Source organism: Triticum aestivum, chromosome 3D (assembly GCF_018294505.1).
Source record: "Triticum aestivum cultivar Chinese Spring chromosome 3D, IWGSC CS RefSeq v2.1, whole genome shotgun sequence".
In the NCBI taxonomy this organism is placed as follows: Eukaryota; Viridiplantae; Streptophyta; class Magnoliopsida; order Poales; family Poaceae; genus Triticum; species Triticum aestivum.
In genome coordinates, this window is record NC_057802.1 from 536107163 (window position 1) to 536125514 (window position 18352).

At 44.9% G+C, this 18352-nt stretch overlaps 1 pseudogene; it reads right to left on the reverse strand.

Moving 5' to 3' along the window:
* Nucleotides 1-12894: 12894 nt before the first annotated feature.
* On the reverse strand, nucleotides 12895-13033 carry LOC123081186 (uncharacterized; annotated as a pseudogene).
* Nucleotides 13034-18352: the final 5319 nt, after the last annotated feature.

An 18352-nucleotide genomic window follows, 5' to 3' on the forward strand; every position in this document is an offset into this window, starting at 1 on the left:
CGGTTAATAGGTTAGTCCCAAAAATAATATAAAAATGTATAAATAAGCCCATTAAACATCCAAAACAGAATATATAATAGCATGAAACAATAAAAAATTATAGATACGTTGGAGACGTATCAAGCATCCCCAAGCTTAATTCATGCTCGTCCTCGAGTAGGTAAATGATAAAAACAGAATTTTTGATGTGGAATGCTTCTTTACATACTTCTTAATGTAATCCCTTTTTATTGTGGCATGAATATCTAGGTCCGAAAGATTCAAGATAAAAGTTTAATGTTGACATAAAAACAATAATACTTCAAACATGCTAACCAAGCAATTATGTCTTATCAAAATAACATAGCCAAAGAAAGCTTATCCCTACAAAATCATATAGTTAGGCTATGTTTCAATATTGTCACACAAACGTTCTCATCATGCATGACCCCGATGACAAGCCGAGCAATTGGTTCATAATTTTAACGCGCTTCAGCCTTTTCAACTCTTATGCAATACATGAGCGCAAGCCATGGATATAGCACTATGGGTGGAGTAAAGTATAATGATGGGGGTTATGAGAGAAGACAAAAAGGTAGAAAGTCTCACATTGACGCGGCTAATCAATAGGCTATGGAGATGCCCATCGATTGATGTCAATGAGAGGAGTAGGGATTGCCATGCAACGGATGCACTAGAGCTATAAATATGTGAAATCTCAATAAAAGAAACTAAGTGGGTGTGCATCCAACTTGCTTGCTCAAGAAGACCTAGGGCATTTTGAGGAAGCCCATCATTGGAATATATAAGCCAAGTTCTATAATGAAAAATTCCCACTAGTATATGAAAGTGACAACATAGGAGACTCTCTATCATAAAGATCATGGTGCTACTTTGAAGCACAAGTGTGGAAAAGGATAGTAGCATTGTCCCTTCTCTCTTTTTCTCTCAATTTTTTTGTTTGGGCCTTCTCTTTTTTTTCTTTGGCCTCTTTTCTCCCTTTTTTTATTTTAGTCCGGAATCTCATCCCGATTTGTGGGGGAATCATAGTCTCCATCATCCTTTCCTCACATGGGACAATGCTCTAATAATGATGATCATCACACTTTTATTACTTACAACTCAATACTTAGAACAAGATATGACTCTATGTGAATGCCTCCGGCGGTGTACCGGGATATGCGATGAATCAAGAGTGACATGTATGAAAAAATTATGAATAGTGGATTTGCCACAAAATACGATGTCAACTACATGATCATGCAAAGCAATATGACAATGATGAAGCGTGTCATAATAAACAGAACGGTGGAAAGTTGCATGGCAATATATCTCGGAATGGCTATGGAAATGCCATAATAGGTAGGTATGGTGGCTGTTTTGAGGAAGATATAAGGAGGTTTATGTGTGATAGAGCGTATCGTATCACGGGGTTTGGATGCACCGGCGAAGTTTGCACCAACTCTCAATGTGAGAAAGGGCAATGCGCGGTACTGTAGAGGCTAGAAAATTGTGGAAGGTTGAGAGTGCGTATAATCCATGGACTCACATTAGTCATAAAGAACTCATATACTTATTGCAAAAGTTTATTAGCCCTCGAAGCAAAGTACTACTACGCATGCCCCTAGAGGGGTAAATTGGTAGGAAAAGACCATCGCTCGTCCCCGACCGCCAGTCATAAGGAAAACAATAAAAGAACACCTATGTGTCAAAATTGTTACACAACTTTTACCATACGTGCATGCTATGCGACTTGCCAACTTTAACAAGAGTATTTCTCAATTTCACAATTACTCAACTAGCACACTCTAATATTACCACCTTTATATCTCAAAACACTTATCAAGTATCTAACTTCTCATGATATTCAATAAACTCAATATAGAAGATTAATTTCACAATTAAAGCAAATTACCATGCTGTTTAAGACTCTCAAAATAATATAAGTGAAGCATGAGAGTTCAATAATTTCTATAAAATATAACCACCGCCGTGCTCTAAAAGATATAAGCGAAGCACTAGAGCAAAACTATATAGCTCAAAGAATATAAGTGAAGCACATAGAGTATTCTAACAAAATCTGAATCATGTGTGTCTCTCTCAAAGGGTGTGTACAGCAAGGATGATTGTGGCAAACTAACAAATAAAGACTCAAATCATACAAGACGCTCCAAGCAAAACACATATCATGTGGTGAATAAAAATATAGCTCCAAGTAAATTTACCGATGGATGAGGACGAAAGAGGGGATGCCTTCCGGGGCATCCCCAAGCTTTGGCTTTTTGGGTGTCCTTAGATTATCTTGGGGTGCCATGGGCATCCCCAAGCTTAGGCTCTTGCCACTCCTTGTTCCATACTCCATCAAAGCTTTACCCAAAACATGAAAACTTCACAACACAGAACTTAACAGAAAATCTCGTGAGCTCCGTTAGCGAAAGAAAACAAAACACAACTTCAAGGTACTGTATTGAACTCATTCTTTATTTATATTGGTGTTTTACCTATTGTATTCCAACTTATCTATGGTTTATAAACTATTTTACTAGCCATAGATTCATCAAAATAAGCAAACAACACACGAAAAACAGAATCTGTCAAAAACAGAACAGTCTGTAGTAATCTGTAACTAACGCAAACTTCTGGAACTCTAAAAATTCAGCCAAACTAGGACGACCTAAATAATTTGTTTAATGATATTCTTCAATTGGAATCAATATTATATCACATTCTGGTAATTATTAACAATTGTTTTCGTGAATAGAAAGTTTCTGGAATTTTCAGCAAGATCAAATAACTATCATCCAAGAAGATCCTATAGGTTTAACTTGGCACAAACACTAATTAAAACATAAAAAAATATAACCAGAGGCTAGATCAAAGATTTATTCCTAAACAGAAGCAAAAAGCAAAAAACTAAAAATAAAATTGGGTTGCCTCCCAACAAGCACTATCGTTTAACGCCCCTAGCTAGGCATAAAAACACGGATAGATCTAGGTATTGCCATCTTTGGTAGGCAATTCTTCAATAAGGCGCCTATCACCCTTAGGGGTTTCTTCCTTTTTATTAATAATCAAACTTCTAGGCACGAAATCAAAGAAATCTCTTGTGGCAAAAGGTTCCTTAAGGATAGCAAAAAGATCGGGGTGAACACTTATGGATTTAAGGTCCGCCTTCCCTTTACTAGAAGTTTCACCCTTATTCTTAGGAACATACACTAACTTGGCAAGCTTAGCATTGGAAGAAGTGTTTTTCACGGAAGAAAAGGCTGATCCTAGGTTAGTAATAATATCCTCAATTTATTAATTCTAGTGGAATCTTGATCTATCCTTTCATTAACCATAGGTTCCTTTTCTTTAAAAAATTTAAGAGCAACTCCTACCTTAGATCCTTATTGGGTATTTTGAGTCTGGATCTTTTTATCCAAATTTTCAATCAACTCTACGGTGGCAATTTTATTTTCAATAATTTCAAGCCGTTGCATCACATGTTCCAAAGTTAAAATAGTTCCATTAACCAAAAGACGTGGTGAGCCAAACAAATCTATCATACCATTATAAGAATCAAACGTATGGCTACCCAAAAAGTTTCCTCCAGTAATGGTATCAAGAATATATCTATGCCAAGGGGTGATGCCTACATAAAAATCGCGAAGTAAAATGGTAGTAGATTGCTTTCTAACAGATTTATTTTGAGCGTTACAGATTCTATACCAAGCATCTTTTAGACTTTCTCCCTCCCTTTGTTTAAAATTAAGAACTTCATTCTCGGGAGACAGAGGAGTAGATAAAGGACTAGCCATAGCGACAAAGAAGGCGAAAAAGAGGCAAACGGAAAAGAGAGGGCGAATAAAACGGCAAGGGTGAAGTGGGGGAGAGGAAAACGAGAGGCAAATGGCAAATAATGTAATGTGAGGGATAAGGGTTTGTGATGGGTACTTGATGTGTTGACTTTTGCGTAGACTCCCCGGCGACGGCGCCAGAAATCCTTCTTGCTACCTCTTGAGCACTGCGTTGGTTTTTCCCTTGAAGAGGAAAGGGTGATGCAGTAAAGTAGCGTAAGTATTTCCCTCAGTTTTTAGAACCAAGGTATCAATCCAGTAGGAGGCTACGCTCGAGTCCCTCGCACCTACACAAACAAATAAGAACCTCGCAACCAACGCGATAAAGGGGTTGTCAATCCCTTCACGGCCACTTACGAGAGTGAGATCTGATAGATATGATAAGATAATATTTTTGATATTTTTATAATAAGGAGAAATAAAGATGCAAAGTAAAATAAAAGGCAATAGAAATAGCTAAGTGTTGGAAGATTAATATGATGGAAAATAGACCCAGGGGCCATAGGTTTCACTACTGGCTTCTCTCAAGAGCATAAGTATTACGGTGGGTGAACGAATTACTGTCGAGCAATTGATAGAATTGAGCATAGTTATGAGAATATCTAGGTATGATCATGTATATAGGCATCACGTCCGTGACAAGTAGACCGACTCCTGCCTGCATCTACTACTATTACTCCACACATCGACCGCTATCCAGCATGCATCTAGAGTATTAAGTTCATAAGATCAGAGTAATGCTTTAAGTATGATGACATGATGTAGAGGGATAAACTCATGCAATATGATATAAACCCCATCTTGTTATCCTCGATGGCAACAATACAATACGTGTCGTTTCCCCTATTGTCACTGGGATCGAGCACTGCAAGATTGAACCCAAAGCTAAGCACTTCTCCCATTGCAAGAAAGATCAATCTAGTAGGCCAAACCAAACTGATAATTCGAAGAGACTTGCAAAGATAACCAATCATACATAAAAGAATTCAGAGAATATTCAAATATTGTTCATAGATAATCTTGATCATAAACCGACAATTCATCGGTCCCGACAAACACACCGCAAAAGAAGATTACATCGAATAGATCTCCACGAGAATCATGGAGAACTTTGTATTGAGATCCAAAGAGAGAGAAGAAGCCATCTAGCTAATAACTATGGACCCGAAGGTCTGAGGTAAACTACTCACACATCATCGGAGAGGCTATGGTGTTGATGTAGAAGCCCTCCGTGATCAATGCCCCCTCCGGCAGGACGCCGGAAAAGGCCCCAAGATGGGATCTCACGGGTATAGAAGGTTGCGGCGGTGGAATTAGGTTTTTGTGGATGCTTCTGTTGGTTTGGGGGTACGTAGGTATATATAGGAGGAAGAAGTACGTCGGTGGAGCAACGTGGGCCCCACGAGGGTGGAGGGCATGCCTAGGGGGGTAGGCGCCCCCCCTGCCTCGTGCTCTCCTCGTTGATTACTTTACCTGGACTCCAAGTCCTCTGGATCATGTTCGTTCCAAAAATCACGTTCCCGAAGGTTTCATTCCGTTTGGACTCCGTTTGATATTCTTTTCTGCGAAACACTGAAGTAGGCAAAAAAACAGCAATTTGGGCTGGGCCTCCGGTTAATAGGTTAGTCCCAAAAATAATATAAAAGTGTATAAATAAGCCCATTAAACATCCAAAACAGAATATATATAATAGCATGGAACAATCAAAAATTATAGATACGTTGGAGACGTATCAATATTCCAACAATGGGCTTCCTCAAATGCCCTAGGTCTTCGTGAGCAAGCAAGTTGGATGCACACCCACTTAGTTTCTTTTGTTGAGCTTTTATACATTTATAGCTCTAGTGCATCTGTTGCATGGCAATCCCTACTCCTTGCATTGACATCAATTGATGGGCATCTCTCTAGCCCGTTGATTAGCCGCGTCAATGTGAGACTTTTTTTTGTCTTCTCCACACAATCCCCATCATTATACTCTATTGCACCCATAGTGCTATGTCCATGGCTCACGCTCATGTATTGCGTGAAAGTTGAAAAAAGTTTGAGATTACTAAAGTATGAAACAATTGCTTGGCTTGTCACCGGGGTTGTGCATGATGAGAGCATTTTGTTTGACGAAAATGAAGCATGGTCAAACTATATGATTTTGTAGGGACGAGCTTTCTTTGGCTATGTTATTTTGAGAAGACATAATTGCTTGGTTAGTATGCTTGAAGTATTATTATTTTTATATCAATATTAAAGTTTTGTATTGAATCTTATGGATCTGAATATTCTTGCCACAATAGAGAAGATTACACTGATAAATATGTTAGGTAGCATTCCACATCAAAAATTCTGTTTTTATCATTTCCCTACTCGAGGACGGGCAGGAATTAAGCTTGGGGATGCTTGATACGTCTCCAACGTATCTATAATTTTTGATTGTTCCATGCTATTATATTATCCATCTAGGATGTTTTATATGCATTTATATGCTATTTTATATGATTTTCGGGACTAACCTATTAACCTAGAGCCCAGTGCCAGTTTCTGTTTTTTTTTCTTGTTTTTGAGTATCGCAAAAAAGGAAAACCAAACGGAGTCCAATTGAGCTGAAATTTGACAGAGATCATTTTTGGACCAGAAGAAGCCCACGGAGTACCGGAGGTGGGCCATAAGAGTCCGGAAGCCACCACGAGGGTGGGGGGCGCGCCCTACCCCCTGGGCGCGCCCCCTGCCTCATGGCCGCCTCGGGGACCCCCTGATGGAAATATGCCCTAGAGGAAATAATAAAATGGTTATTATTGTATTTCCTTGTTCATGATAATTGTCTATTGTTCATGCTATAATTCTATTAACTAGAAACCGTAATACATGTGTGAATACATAGACCACAACATGTCCCTAGTAAGCCTCTAGTTGACTAGCTCGTTGATCAATAGATGGTTATGGTTTCCTGACCATGGACATTGGATGTCATTGATAACGGGATCACATCATTAGGAGAATGATGTGATGGACAAGACCCAATCCTAAGCCTAGCACAAGATCGTGTAGTTCGTTTGCTAAGAGCTTTTCTAATGTCAAGTATCATTTCCTTAGACCATGAGCTTGTGCAACTCCCGGATACCGTAGGAATGCTTTGGGTGTACCAAACGTCACAACGTAACTGGGTGGCTATAAAGGTGCACTACAGGTATCTCCGAAAGTGTCTGTTGGGTTGGCACGAATCGAGACTGGGATTTGTCACTCCGTATGACGGAGAGGTATCTCTGGGCCCACTCGGTAATGCATCATCATAATGAGCTCAATGTGACTAATGAGTTAGCCACGGGATCATGCATTACGGAACGAGTAAAGAAACTTGCCGGTAACGAGATTGAACAAGGTATAGGGATACCGACGATCGAATCTCGGGAAAGTAACATACCGATAGACAAAGGGAATTGTATACGGGATTGATTGAATCCCCGACATCGTGGTTCATCCGATGAGATCATCGTGGAACATGTGGGAGCCAACATGGGTATCCAGATCCCGCTGTTGGTTATTGGCCGGAGAACGTCTCGGTCATGTCTGCATGGTTCCCGAACCCGTAGGGTCTACACACTTAAGGTTCGGTGACGCTAGAGTTGTTATGGGAAATAGTATGTGGTTACCGAAGGTTGTTCGGAGTCCCGGATGAGATCCCGGACATGACGAGGAGCTCCGGAATGGTTTGGAGGTGAAGATCGGTATATTGGACGAAGGGTATTGGAGTCCGGAATTGTTCCGGGGGTACCAGGCTATGGCCAGCATGTCCGAAAGGGGTTTCGGAGTCCCCGGCAAGCGTTGGGGGGCCTTATGGGCCAAGGGGAAGGGGCAAACCAGCCCACTAAGGGGCTGTGCGCCCCTCCCAACCCCTCTCACGTAACCAGGAGAGGTGGGGGCGCCACCCCTGGGGCAGCCGCCCCTCCCGGCTTGGGGGGCAAGTTTCCTAGGGGGTGGGGGCGCCCAAACCCATCTAGGGTTTCCCCTGGCCGCCGCCTCCTCCTCTAGATCCATCTAGAGGGGTCGGCCCCCTCTCCCCTTCCCCCTATATATAGTGAGGGGGTGGGAGGGCAGCCATACCCCTTCCCCTGGCGCAGCCCTCTCCCTTCCCAACACCTCCTCCTTCGTAGTAGTGCTTGGTGAAGCCCTGCCGGAGAACTGCAAGCTCCACCACCACGCCGTCGTGCTGCCGGAGCTCTCCCTCAACTTCTCCTCTCCCCTTGCTGGATCAAGAAGGAGGAGACATCCCCGGGCTGTATGTGTGTTGAACGCGGAGGCGCCGTTGTTCGGCGCTTAGATCGGAATCAACCGTGATCTGAATCGCTGCAAGTACGACTCCTTCATCCGCGTTCTTGTAACGCTTCCGCATCGCGATCTTCAAGGGTATGAAGATGCACTCCCCTCTCTCTCGTTGCTAGTCTCTCCGTAGATTGATCTTGGTGATGCGTAGAAATTTTTTAATTTCTGCAACGATCCCCAACACCCCCCTGACTTGTTCCCGACCCCAACACCTCTTATATAACTCAAAACTTTTAGAAAGAAACCTAGATCGGGAGTTCCGCCGCCGCAAGCCGTTGTAGCCACTGAAAACCAATCTAGACCCGTTCCGGCACCCTGTCGGAGGGGGGATCCCTCACCGGTGGCCATCTTCATCATCCCGACGCTCTCCATGACGAGGAGGGAGTAGTCCACCCGCGGGGCTGATGGTATGTACCAGTAGCTATGTGTTTGATCTCTCTCTCTCTCTTGTGTTCTTGATTCGGCACGATCTTGATGTATCGCGAGCTTTGCTATTATAGTTGGATCTTATGATGTTTCTCCCCCTCTACTCTCTTGTAATGGATTGAGTTTTCCCTTTGAAGTTATCTTATCGGATTGAGTCTTTAAGGATTTGAGAACACTTGATGTATGTCTTGCATGTGCTTATCTGTGGTAACAATGGGATATTCACGTGATCTACTTGATGTATGTTTTGGTGATCAACTTGCGGGTTCAGTGACCTTGTGAACTTATGCATAGGGGTTGGCACGCGTTTTCGTCTTGACTCTCCAGTAGAAACTTTGGGGCACTCTTTGAGGTTCTATGTGTTGGTTGAATAGATAAATCTGAGATTGTGTGATGCATATCGTATAATCATACCCATGGATACTTGAGGTGACATTGGAGTATCTAGGTGACATTAGGGTTTTGGTTGATTTGTGTCTGAAGGTGTTATTCTAGTACGAACTCTTGAATAGATCGATCAGAAAGAATAACTTTGAGGTGGTTTCGTACCCTACCATAATCTCTTCGTTTGTTCTCCGCTATTAGTGACTTTGGAGTGACTCTTTGTTGCATGTTGAGGGATAGTTATATGATCCAATTATGTTATTATTGTTGAGAGAACTTGCACTAGTGAAAGTATGAACCCTAGGCCTTGTTTCAACGCATTGCAATACCGTTTACGCTCACTTTTATCATTAGTTACCTTGCTGTTTTTATATTTTCAGATTACAAAAACCTATATCTACCATCCATATTGCACTTGTATCACCATCTCTTCGTCGAACTAGTGCACCTATACAATTTACCATTGTATTGGGTGTGTTGGGGACACAAGAGACTCTTTGTTATTTGGTTGCAGGGTTGTTTGAGAGAGACCATCTTCATCCTACACCTCCCACGGATTGATAAACCTTAGGTCATCCACTTGAGGGAAATTTGCTACTGTCCTACAAACCTCTGCACTTGGAGGCCCAACAACGTCTACAAGAAGAAGGTTGAGTAGTAGACATCAATTAGCCGCCGGCCTAACTACCAGATTACAAGGTTGTAGAGTATGCAAGTTAAAGAGTACATACGGTTTTATATCCAACCGTATATACGTACATTATATTAAGACACACCCCCTCAATCATAACTTCACCAAGTTGAGATTGCTCTAGAATTTTTCTAACTTGCGCCATAATAAGGCTTTAGTGAAGCCATCTACAACTTGATCATTGGTGGGGATGAACCGAATATCAAGCAACTTCTTGGCTACTCTTTCTCGCACAAAATGGTAGTCAACCTCAGTGTGTTTTGTTCTTGCATGGAACACTGGATTTGCTGATAAATACGTGGCACCAATATTATCACACCACAAATGAGCAGTAGGGGAGTGATTCACACGAAGTTCATGAAGCAAGGTTTGAACCCATATTAGTTCAGCCGTAGCATTTGCCAAGGCTTTGTACTCCGCTTCTGTGCTAGATCTTGATACAGTAGCTTGCTTTCGTGCACTCCAGGATATGAGATTTGGTTCAAAGAAAACAGCAAACCCTGCCGTTGATCTTCTGTCATCAGGATATCTTTCGTGCACTTCCTCCTCTAGAACGCCATGAAGGAACGCATTCTGCACATCCAATTGGTGAAGACTCCAATTGTTTGACACTGCAATAGAGATAACAAGTCTGACAGTAGCTGCTTTCACAACTGGGCTAAAGGTATCTTCATAATCTATACCATATCTTTGCTTAAAACCCTTTGCAACTAGTCTAGCCTTGTATCTATCTATTTCTCCCTTTGCCTTTATTTTAATTCTGTAGACCCATTTACAGTCAATTAAATTTCTTCCTTTTGCTGGAGGAACTAGATGCCATGTTCTATTTTTCATAAGAGCATTATATTCCTCATTCATTGCATTCTTCCAATTCTTGTTTTCTAAGGCCTCTACCAAAGTGTTCGGCTCTCCTGTGACAGCAAGACCAACAAAACATCCCTTGTCATACCTGACCGTACCATCCGTACGTACTTTTGGTTTTGAGATACCATGCTGGGATCTTGTTCTTGGCGTAGACACAGGGATTTCCACAGAAGATTGTTGCACAGAGGATCCAGCTGCTGCGTCTGCGCCTGAACCAGCCGCACAAGATCCGAGATGGACCCTGTCGCCAGCGTGGGCCGCGCCTAGTCGATCCCCGCCGGTTCCGAGGTGGATGCTGTCACCCACCTGCGACGCACCCGATTGGCCAGTTCGACCGTGCGGAGGAGACCGCACCACTTGGCGGCTGGAGAGCGGCGCCTCGCTGTCCCCGGGTCCACCTGATCCGGAGTGCGCTGCAACACCCGTGCCTGCGGGCCCGCGAGGAGACGCGTGTCACGGCGAGCCTAGGTCGCCCCCTCCCGAGGCTGATGCGTTGCGAATCCCGCTGTCCGGCACGACAGGCGAGGGAGAATCTTCCCCGGGATCACCACCAGCAGGATTTGGCGCAGCACCCAAGGCAGTTTCGTGTTCCGCTACTGTCTGCTGCTGCATAAAATCATGGTATACAACAGGGTTTCCACCAAAATTTACAACAAGATTTTCAGCACGATTTTTATGAAGATTAACCGAAGGATCAGCTATCTGTTTGTCCCCGTGATCAAGAGGTTCGGATGGATCAGTTTCAGAGAGAAGAAGCACTTCAGATCGGAGAGGAACGCCAGCATTTGGATTGAGCGAGGCAAAGGGAAACACTGTTTCATCAAAGATAATGTCTTGAGAAATATAAACACGTCCTTCTTTGACATCAAGACACTTAAACCCTTTGTGGAGATTGCTATAGCCAAGAAAAACACATTGTTTTTAACGAAATTCTAGCTTCTTAGAATGGAAAGGTCTAAGATTCGGCCAACATGCACAACCAAAGGTGCGTAGGGCATGGTAGTTGGGTTTTTCTTGGAATAGCTTTTCTAAGGGAGTGTCAAGATTGATTACTTTGCTAGGAGTGCAATTGATAAGGTAAGTAGCAGCTAGAAAAGCTTCATCCCAAAACTTTAAGGGCATGGAAGCATGAGCTAAAAGAGAGAGACCCACATCTACAATGTGCCTGTGTTTTCTCTCGGCTGACCCATTCTGTTGATGGGCATGCGGGCATGACACGTGATGTGTAATCCCTACTTGATGAAATAAGGAGTTGAGGCGCTCATAGTCGCCACCCCAATCTGTTTGCATGGTGATAATCTTACGATCAAAGAGTCGCTCAACTAGTGCTTGAAACTCATGAAACACCTTGAAAACGTCTGATCTATGCTTGAGGATATATATCCATGTGAATTTACTGAAATCATCGATGAAACTCACATAATAGTTTTTCTTATTAATTGAATCTCAGGCAGGCCCCCATACATCATAGAAAACTAGCTCTAAAGGAGCATTTGAAATACTACTAGAATTTGGATAGGGAAGTTGATGGCTCTTGCCTTGTTGGCAAGCATCACACACTGCCTCTATTCAACTCATTGCTAGAAAAGGAAATTTTATTGTGTCTAAGAACATGTTGAACTATTGCCAAGGATGGATGTCCTAACCGATTATGCCACCGTGACGGAGAGATCTTGGTAGCGCCAAGTGCATGTCTTCCCAAGCTTATGGGAGCTGATGATAGGGGGTAGAGCCCGTTTCTACACTTGCCGTGGAGGAGGGTTTTCCTCGTTGCCTTGTCCTTGACATAGAAAAAATGAGGATGGGTTTCAAGAAACACATGATTGTCATAGGATAAGCGATGAGCAGAGATCAAGTTTTTGGTGGCTTTGGGCACATGCAAGATATTTTTAAGATGTAGATTATGAGTAGGGGTACGAACATATGCATGACCTATATGGGCAATCTTCATACCTGCGCCGTTTGGCACGTTCACTTGATCGTATCCATTGTACTTGTCCCGGACGGTGAGTTTGTCGAGCTCGCTGGTGATGTGGTCTGTTGCGCCTGAGTCCACATACCAGTTCGTGTCCACCCCATAGGAGGAGTTGGTGTTGACAGCTGCTGCACTTTTCTCCTTGTTGAAGGAGATGTCAAAACGATGATAGCACTCCATGGCTGTCTGGTTGGGCTTGGTGCAGATTTGGCAGACGACCTCGGGAAGATCATTGTGACCCCCTTCATTTCCGTGGCCGCCGCCGCGACCACGGCCACTACCACCGTTTCCTTGGCCGCCGCCATTGCGACCGCCGTTGCCACCGCGGCCTCCGCCGCGGTTGGATCCACCACGTCCGCTGCGAGAGACGGCGTTAGTAGAGGAGTGGGAGGATTGCCCGCTGCCCTCAAACATTGGCAATCTGCTCTCAAAGCTGATCAGCTGCGAGTAGAGCTCGCTCACCTTGATTTGCTGAGTGCGGGCGCAGATCGTGGAGACGAAGGACATGTAGTCGTAGTCGAGTCCCGCGATGATGTAGGACACCATATCGTCGTCGATGAGTGGCTTGCCCACCGATGCCATCTCATCACCGAGCGCCTTCATGCACCCGATGTACTCGGCCATCATCGAGTTACCCTTCTTGGTGGTGGAGAGGGCGATTCTGGTGTTGACGACATGTGCCTAGGTTTAGGAGATGAAAATCTCCGTAATGGCGGCCCATGCTTCGCCCGGCGTGTCGCATTGTGCAACGTGAACCATAACAGGAGCTGAGATGGAGTTGAAGATGAAACTCAGCACCTGAGAGTCTCGAGCCTTGTCGATGCCGTATGCAGGGTTGGGCACGTCCGTGGGCTTGCCGTCCTTGTCGTTGAGCTTCTGCGCTGGCTGCTCCCTCTCTGGGTTGAGGTAGGAGAGGAGCTGCGCACCACGGATGGCCGCCATGGCTTGCGCACGCCACACCAGGAAGAAGAAGCGATGGAGTCGGTCGGCAATGGGGATGAGGGCGGGCATGGCGACAGCGGAGCTTGAGGAGGCCATGGCTACGGGAGATGTGCTTCGAGGAGATAGGCTCTGAATACCATGACAGATGGCGTGAAGCGTATGCCTAGCAGGAACGCGTTACGTGTTATATATAGCCAGAGGCTAGGGTTTACAAGATTCGGTAGTTAGGTTTAGGCTTGATCCTCAAGTTAGCTAGTACAAGATAAGGATCAGCCGCCGGCCTAACTACCAGATTACAAGGTTGTAGAGTACGCAAGTTAAAAAGTACATACAGTTTTATATCCAACCGTATATACGTACATTATATTCTAACAGGCTGCAGCCAAGCATGCACGCTAGCATGTGCGGGTAAGAAGAGCGGCTCCTCATTCAACTTTTTGTATTCAAGTCTCCCAGCATGTACTCCTACCTCCACCTGGGAATAAACGAGTGTTTTCCTTCTCAATGGCACGTCAAGTGTATTTTCAGCGTGTGCACGTCATGCATTGTCAAACACTTAATTACTTGATTGCAGTTTACCTTACATTTTGAACTTTCGATTCATTGATAGAAGAAGAGTTTGTAAAGGCGCACAGAGGAGCACACCCGATGTTATAACACTACCGCTAAACGTCAGCCGTATCTGTATTTGGGGGCAATGCAACTAGGTCGTGCCTGCAGTCACCCAATGCATGGCTATCGTACTCTTGTCAAGGAAGCTAGATAGGCTGAGTTGCGTGCCTCTAAAACTAATTGCATTGCGGTTCTTGCAGATGCACCAGAGACACACTATAGGATGATCTCCTTCTGATGGCCAACATGATTTAGTCTCTGTGGAGTATATGTCATACTCGTGTCGGTGAACATCTAGAAGATAGAATGGCGCTAGGCCCAGAAAGCCTTTTTCAATTGCTTTCCTGATGCCTCATATTCCCTAAAGCATTATTTTCTTCTTCTCTAATTTCGATCCTTGGAGCTAGTCATTGATATCCGTAGAACTAAGCATGTACGTGTTTGGGCTTTGTCTTACTTGAGTGGGTGAGAGTGGGTGTGGCAATACACATATATATGGACGTGAACATGCGCAACACGGAAGACATGTTTAAAGGTTGTCCCATGGAACTATACTATTTATTATATTTGATTTATTTCAGAAATTTCTTTTAGGATATGATCTCATGGTCCATCATAACTCGCATTAAGTGTGACTCCCATGCTTTAGCATGAACAACGGGTACTGGCTGGCGCATATATATTGGATAGACTCTTCAGTGCGTTACACACACACACACACACACACACACACACACACACACACAGAACTAAAATTCCAATGAAATTATGATTACAACATCCCAACTCAGGAATAGTCTAGTACTTTCAGTTTATAAAAGTAATTTATAGGTTGGTTCTACCTTAAAAGTGTAGATGTTGTCCAAACCATATGATCATACTACAACCTTTGATTGAACATGTGTCGATTCTTAGCCAGGGATCAGAACACATGATCTTTCGGCAACTCAGTGTAGCGGCAACACAACTACCCTTATACGCGCAACTCACCATATACATACTCCCCTCTGAAGATGTGACCTGCCGCTTCTTCCGCGCCTCCACATCCTGGCACCTCGGGGACGGGAGAACCTGCCATTTCTGGAGCCACCACTGGCATGACAGGCAAGCCATCTCCGATATCGCCCCTGGCCTTCTACCCCTGGTGCCGCGCCGGCGCCGCCGCCGCATGTTGGTTTGCGAAGGCCACGAGCACCGGGCTTGGATCAACGACATCCACGACACCCTTGGGCCTTAGGAGGTCCTCGAGTACGTCAACCTTTGGCACAAACTTCAAGGCATAACCCTCACCTCCATGCCCAATCGCATCACCTGGAGGTGGACGGCGAACGACACCTACTCGGCCAAGTCTTGCTACCATGCTCTTTTTCATGGATCTACCTCGCCGCCATGCTGGAAGCTTCTTTGGAAGAGTTGGGCCCCTCTCAACAACAAGGTTTTCCTCTAGCTTCTGTCCCTCGGCCGATGCTGGACAGCGGAGCGCTGTGCGCGCCATGGCCTCACCCAAGACCCCACCTGCATCCTTTGTTCCTAGGAGACAAAGTCCATAGACCACCTACTCTCCCGTTGCATATACTCCCGGATCACCTGGCACGAGATTCTCTCATGGTGTCGGCTCACCGCCCCTCCTATGGACGGCACGACGACCGTCTTTGTCCGGTGGTCTCTTGCCGCCGAAACCTCCCCTGGCTGCATGCGTAAAGGCCTCAACTCCATCGTCGCATTGACTGTCTGGGCCATCTGGAAGCATCACAACGCGGCCATCTTCGATGGCCTACAACCTTCCACCAGATATCTGATCCTAACCATAAAGGAAGAGGCTCGCCTCTGGGCCAAGGCGGGTGCCAAGGGATTAGCTTGCATCATACATGTAAGCTGACCTTTTGTAATGAGGCTGAGCAGATTTTCTTTCAAAACTATTACTTTTTTATAGCAAATTCGGAAACTATAGCACCTAATGCAAAAAAAAAAATTCAAAACTATGACCCCGTCGGCCTCGTGTTGGTCGAAAAGGGTGTTTTCCACCAGGATTTGGCCGAAAAGGGCTTTTTGGCCGTGGCTTGACCGAAGAGGTGCGTACCTGGGCCGAAAAGACCTTTTTGGTTAGCAGTTGGCCGAAGAGTGGTCTTTGGTCAGCAGTAGGCCAAAAAGTCCATGGGGCCCACCTTTTCACGTTAACGGGTGGCCGAAGCTGCATGGCTCCACTCTTCGGCTTATGCTAGGCCGAAATGATTTTTTTTTAATTTTGGCTTATGAATACTGTCCAACCATTGCCCATCTTAAACATTGAGAAAAAATATTTTTGCGCAACCCTTTCCCCTCAATATTTTCCTGCCAACCCCTTCCCGCCATATCTTCCCGCCACCCGTTTCCCGCCAACCCCTTCCCGCCATATGTTCCCGCCAACCCTTTCCCGCCATACCGCACTCGTTCTTTCCCGCCATGTTCTCCTCTCTACCTATAAAACCCCCTTCACACGGAGGTCGATAAGCAGTCTAGTGTAGTTTAGTCGAGATGTCCCATTATCTTTCGATTGTAGTTTTCACCCTGGGATGAGCAAATGTCTTCTGAGGCTAGCCACTGATTTCAGGATAGACAATAGGATAGTTCCATGGGACGAACTCACCGGTAGTGACACCATAATGAGTGAGTTGGCTCACGAATTACGTAGGTCTGGGTGGCCTGAAAGGACCTATAGGAGGTACGTAAAGAACTTCTTAGGTTGCATGAAAGTTGGAAGAAGGTAGTGGAGCCGAAGAGTGAAACTTTCAGAAGGACTGCAACAAAGCATCCATATTTATGGACTGACAACAGCAAGGACGAAGATGATATCTTCATGCCACCGCTTCCGGGTTCTGCATCGTCGAAGGGCAAGAGTTTTGCATCGTCCAAGGGCAAGAGTTCTGCATCGTCCAAGGGTAAGAGTTCTGCATCCTCGAAGGGCAAGAGTTCTGCATCGACGGAGGATGACGACGATGCCTTCATGTAGCTTTTAAGCTGTATTTTTAGTTTTCAAGTCCAGTTCTACTGTTTAATTTAGATGTACTTGTATCTTAATTATCAGTTGTAGTCTCTTTGGAAATGTAACTGGAATAACAACGCGAATTAATAGTAATATGTCTCTCGCATACATAAAACAATATATGTCTCCTGATCAGATAGAAGCAAGTGCGATACTAACACATACATGAAGCATGTCTCATACATAAATACTGATTCCCAGATGCAAATAGTCGGAAACTAACATATATAATGACTCATACATAGATAACCATATCACTGCGGGGGACGACGAAGAATCTAGGTCTTCCTCGGGCGAGGACCGGAAGGCGATAAGCGGAGGCGGTGGACAAGGCTCGCGATAACCATGACCATAGCTAACCTCGTCTGTCACGGTCTGTGTCTCCTGTGTCGGTTGTGGTGGTGGAGTGTGAAACACTGTCTGTGAGAAGTCATAAGTGTTTGCAGCTTGGTCATCATCCTCGCCGTCGCCCTCAAAGAACGAAGCACCACTAAGCATCGGTGACTGCACTGAATGCATGAACGGTTGCGACTGGTTGCCGCCAGCGGTAAAGTAAAACATGTAAAATTGATACTTATGCATGAAAGAAGCACCACCACTAAGCATCGTTGACTGCATAGAATGCATGAACGGTTACTACAATGTTGAAAAGAATGTAGTGAGTAGTGTTACCTAGTTCCATCTGCTGATGCCAGTAAGCGCTCCCTAGTTGCGAAGGAGGTGGTTGATGCCAGGAAGAGCTCCCTGGTTGTGAAGGACCAGGTTCTGAACGGTGCACAGAGGGTCGTGCTTCTGAATGGTGCACAGAGGGTCGTGGTTCTTGTATGCTGTAGAGAGGGACGTGGCGGACGATGTGCTGGAGGAGGAACTGCAACATCCGAAGAGCGTCTACACGTAACAGCTGCGTAAATCCCGCGTATCTTGTCATCAAGACGCCTCAACCATGAGACCTGCTCTCGCGGTGGGATAGTATCTCCCCTCTGAAAGCGCTGCATTAAGGCGGAAACCTCCTCTCGCGCCTCGCTTGTCAAGTCACGTTGTACACGAAGAGTTAACCAATTAGATCCTTGTTGTATGACAGACAACACGAATAGATAACCAATTGAATATGTCCAGGTTAAGAAAGGATTTAACATATGAGAACCATGGCACGTACCGCGTGCCCGTGGTGTCTGGTTCGCACAACCGACGCAGTTGGGTACATATCGCTGGTGAGAGGGGCTTCGACCTGATCAGGAGCAGCTGATCGAACCAAGTAGATCCTCGTTGTATGCCGGTAACGCTACAGATACAACCCGAACTTGTCC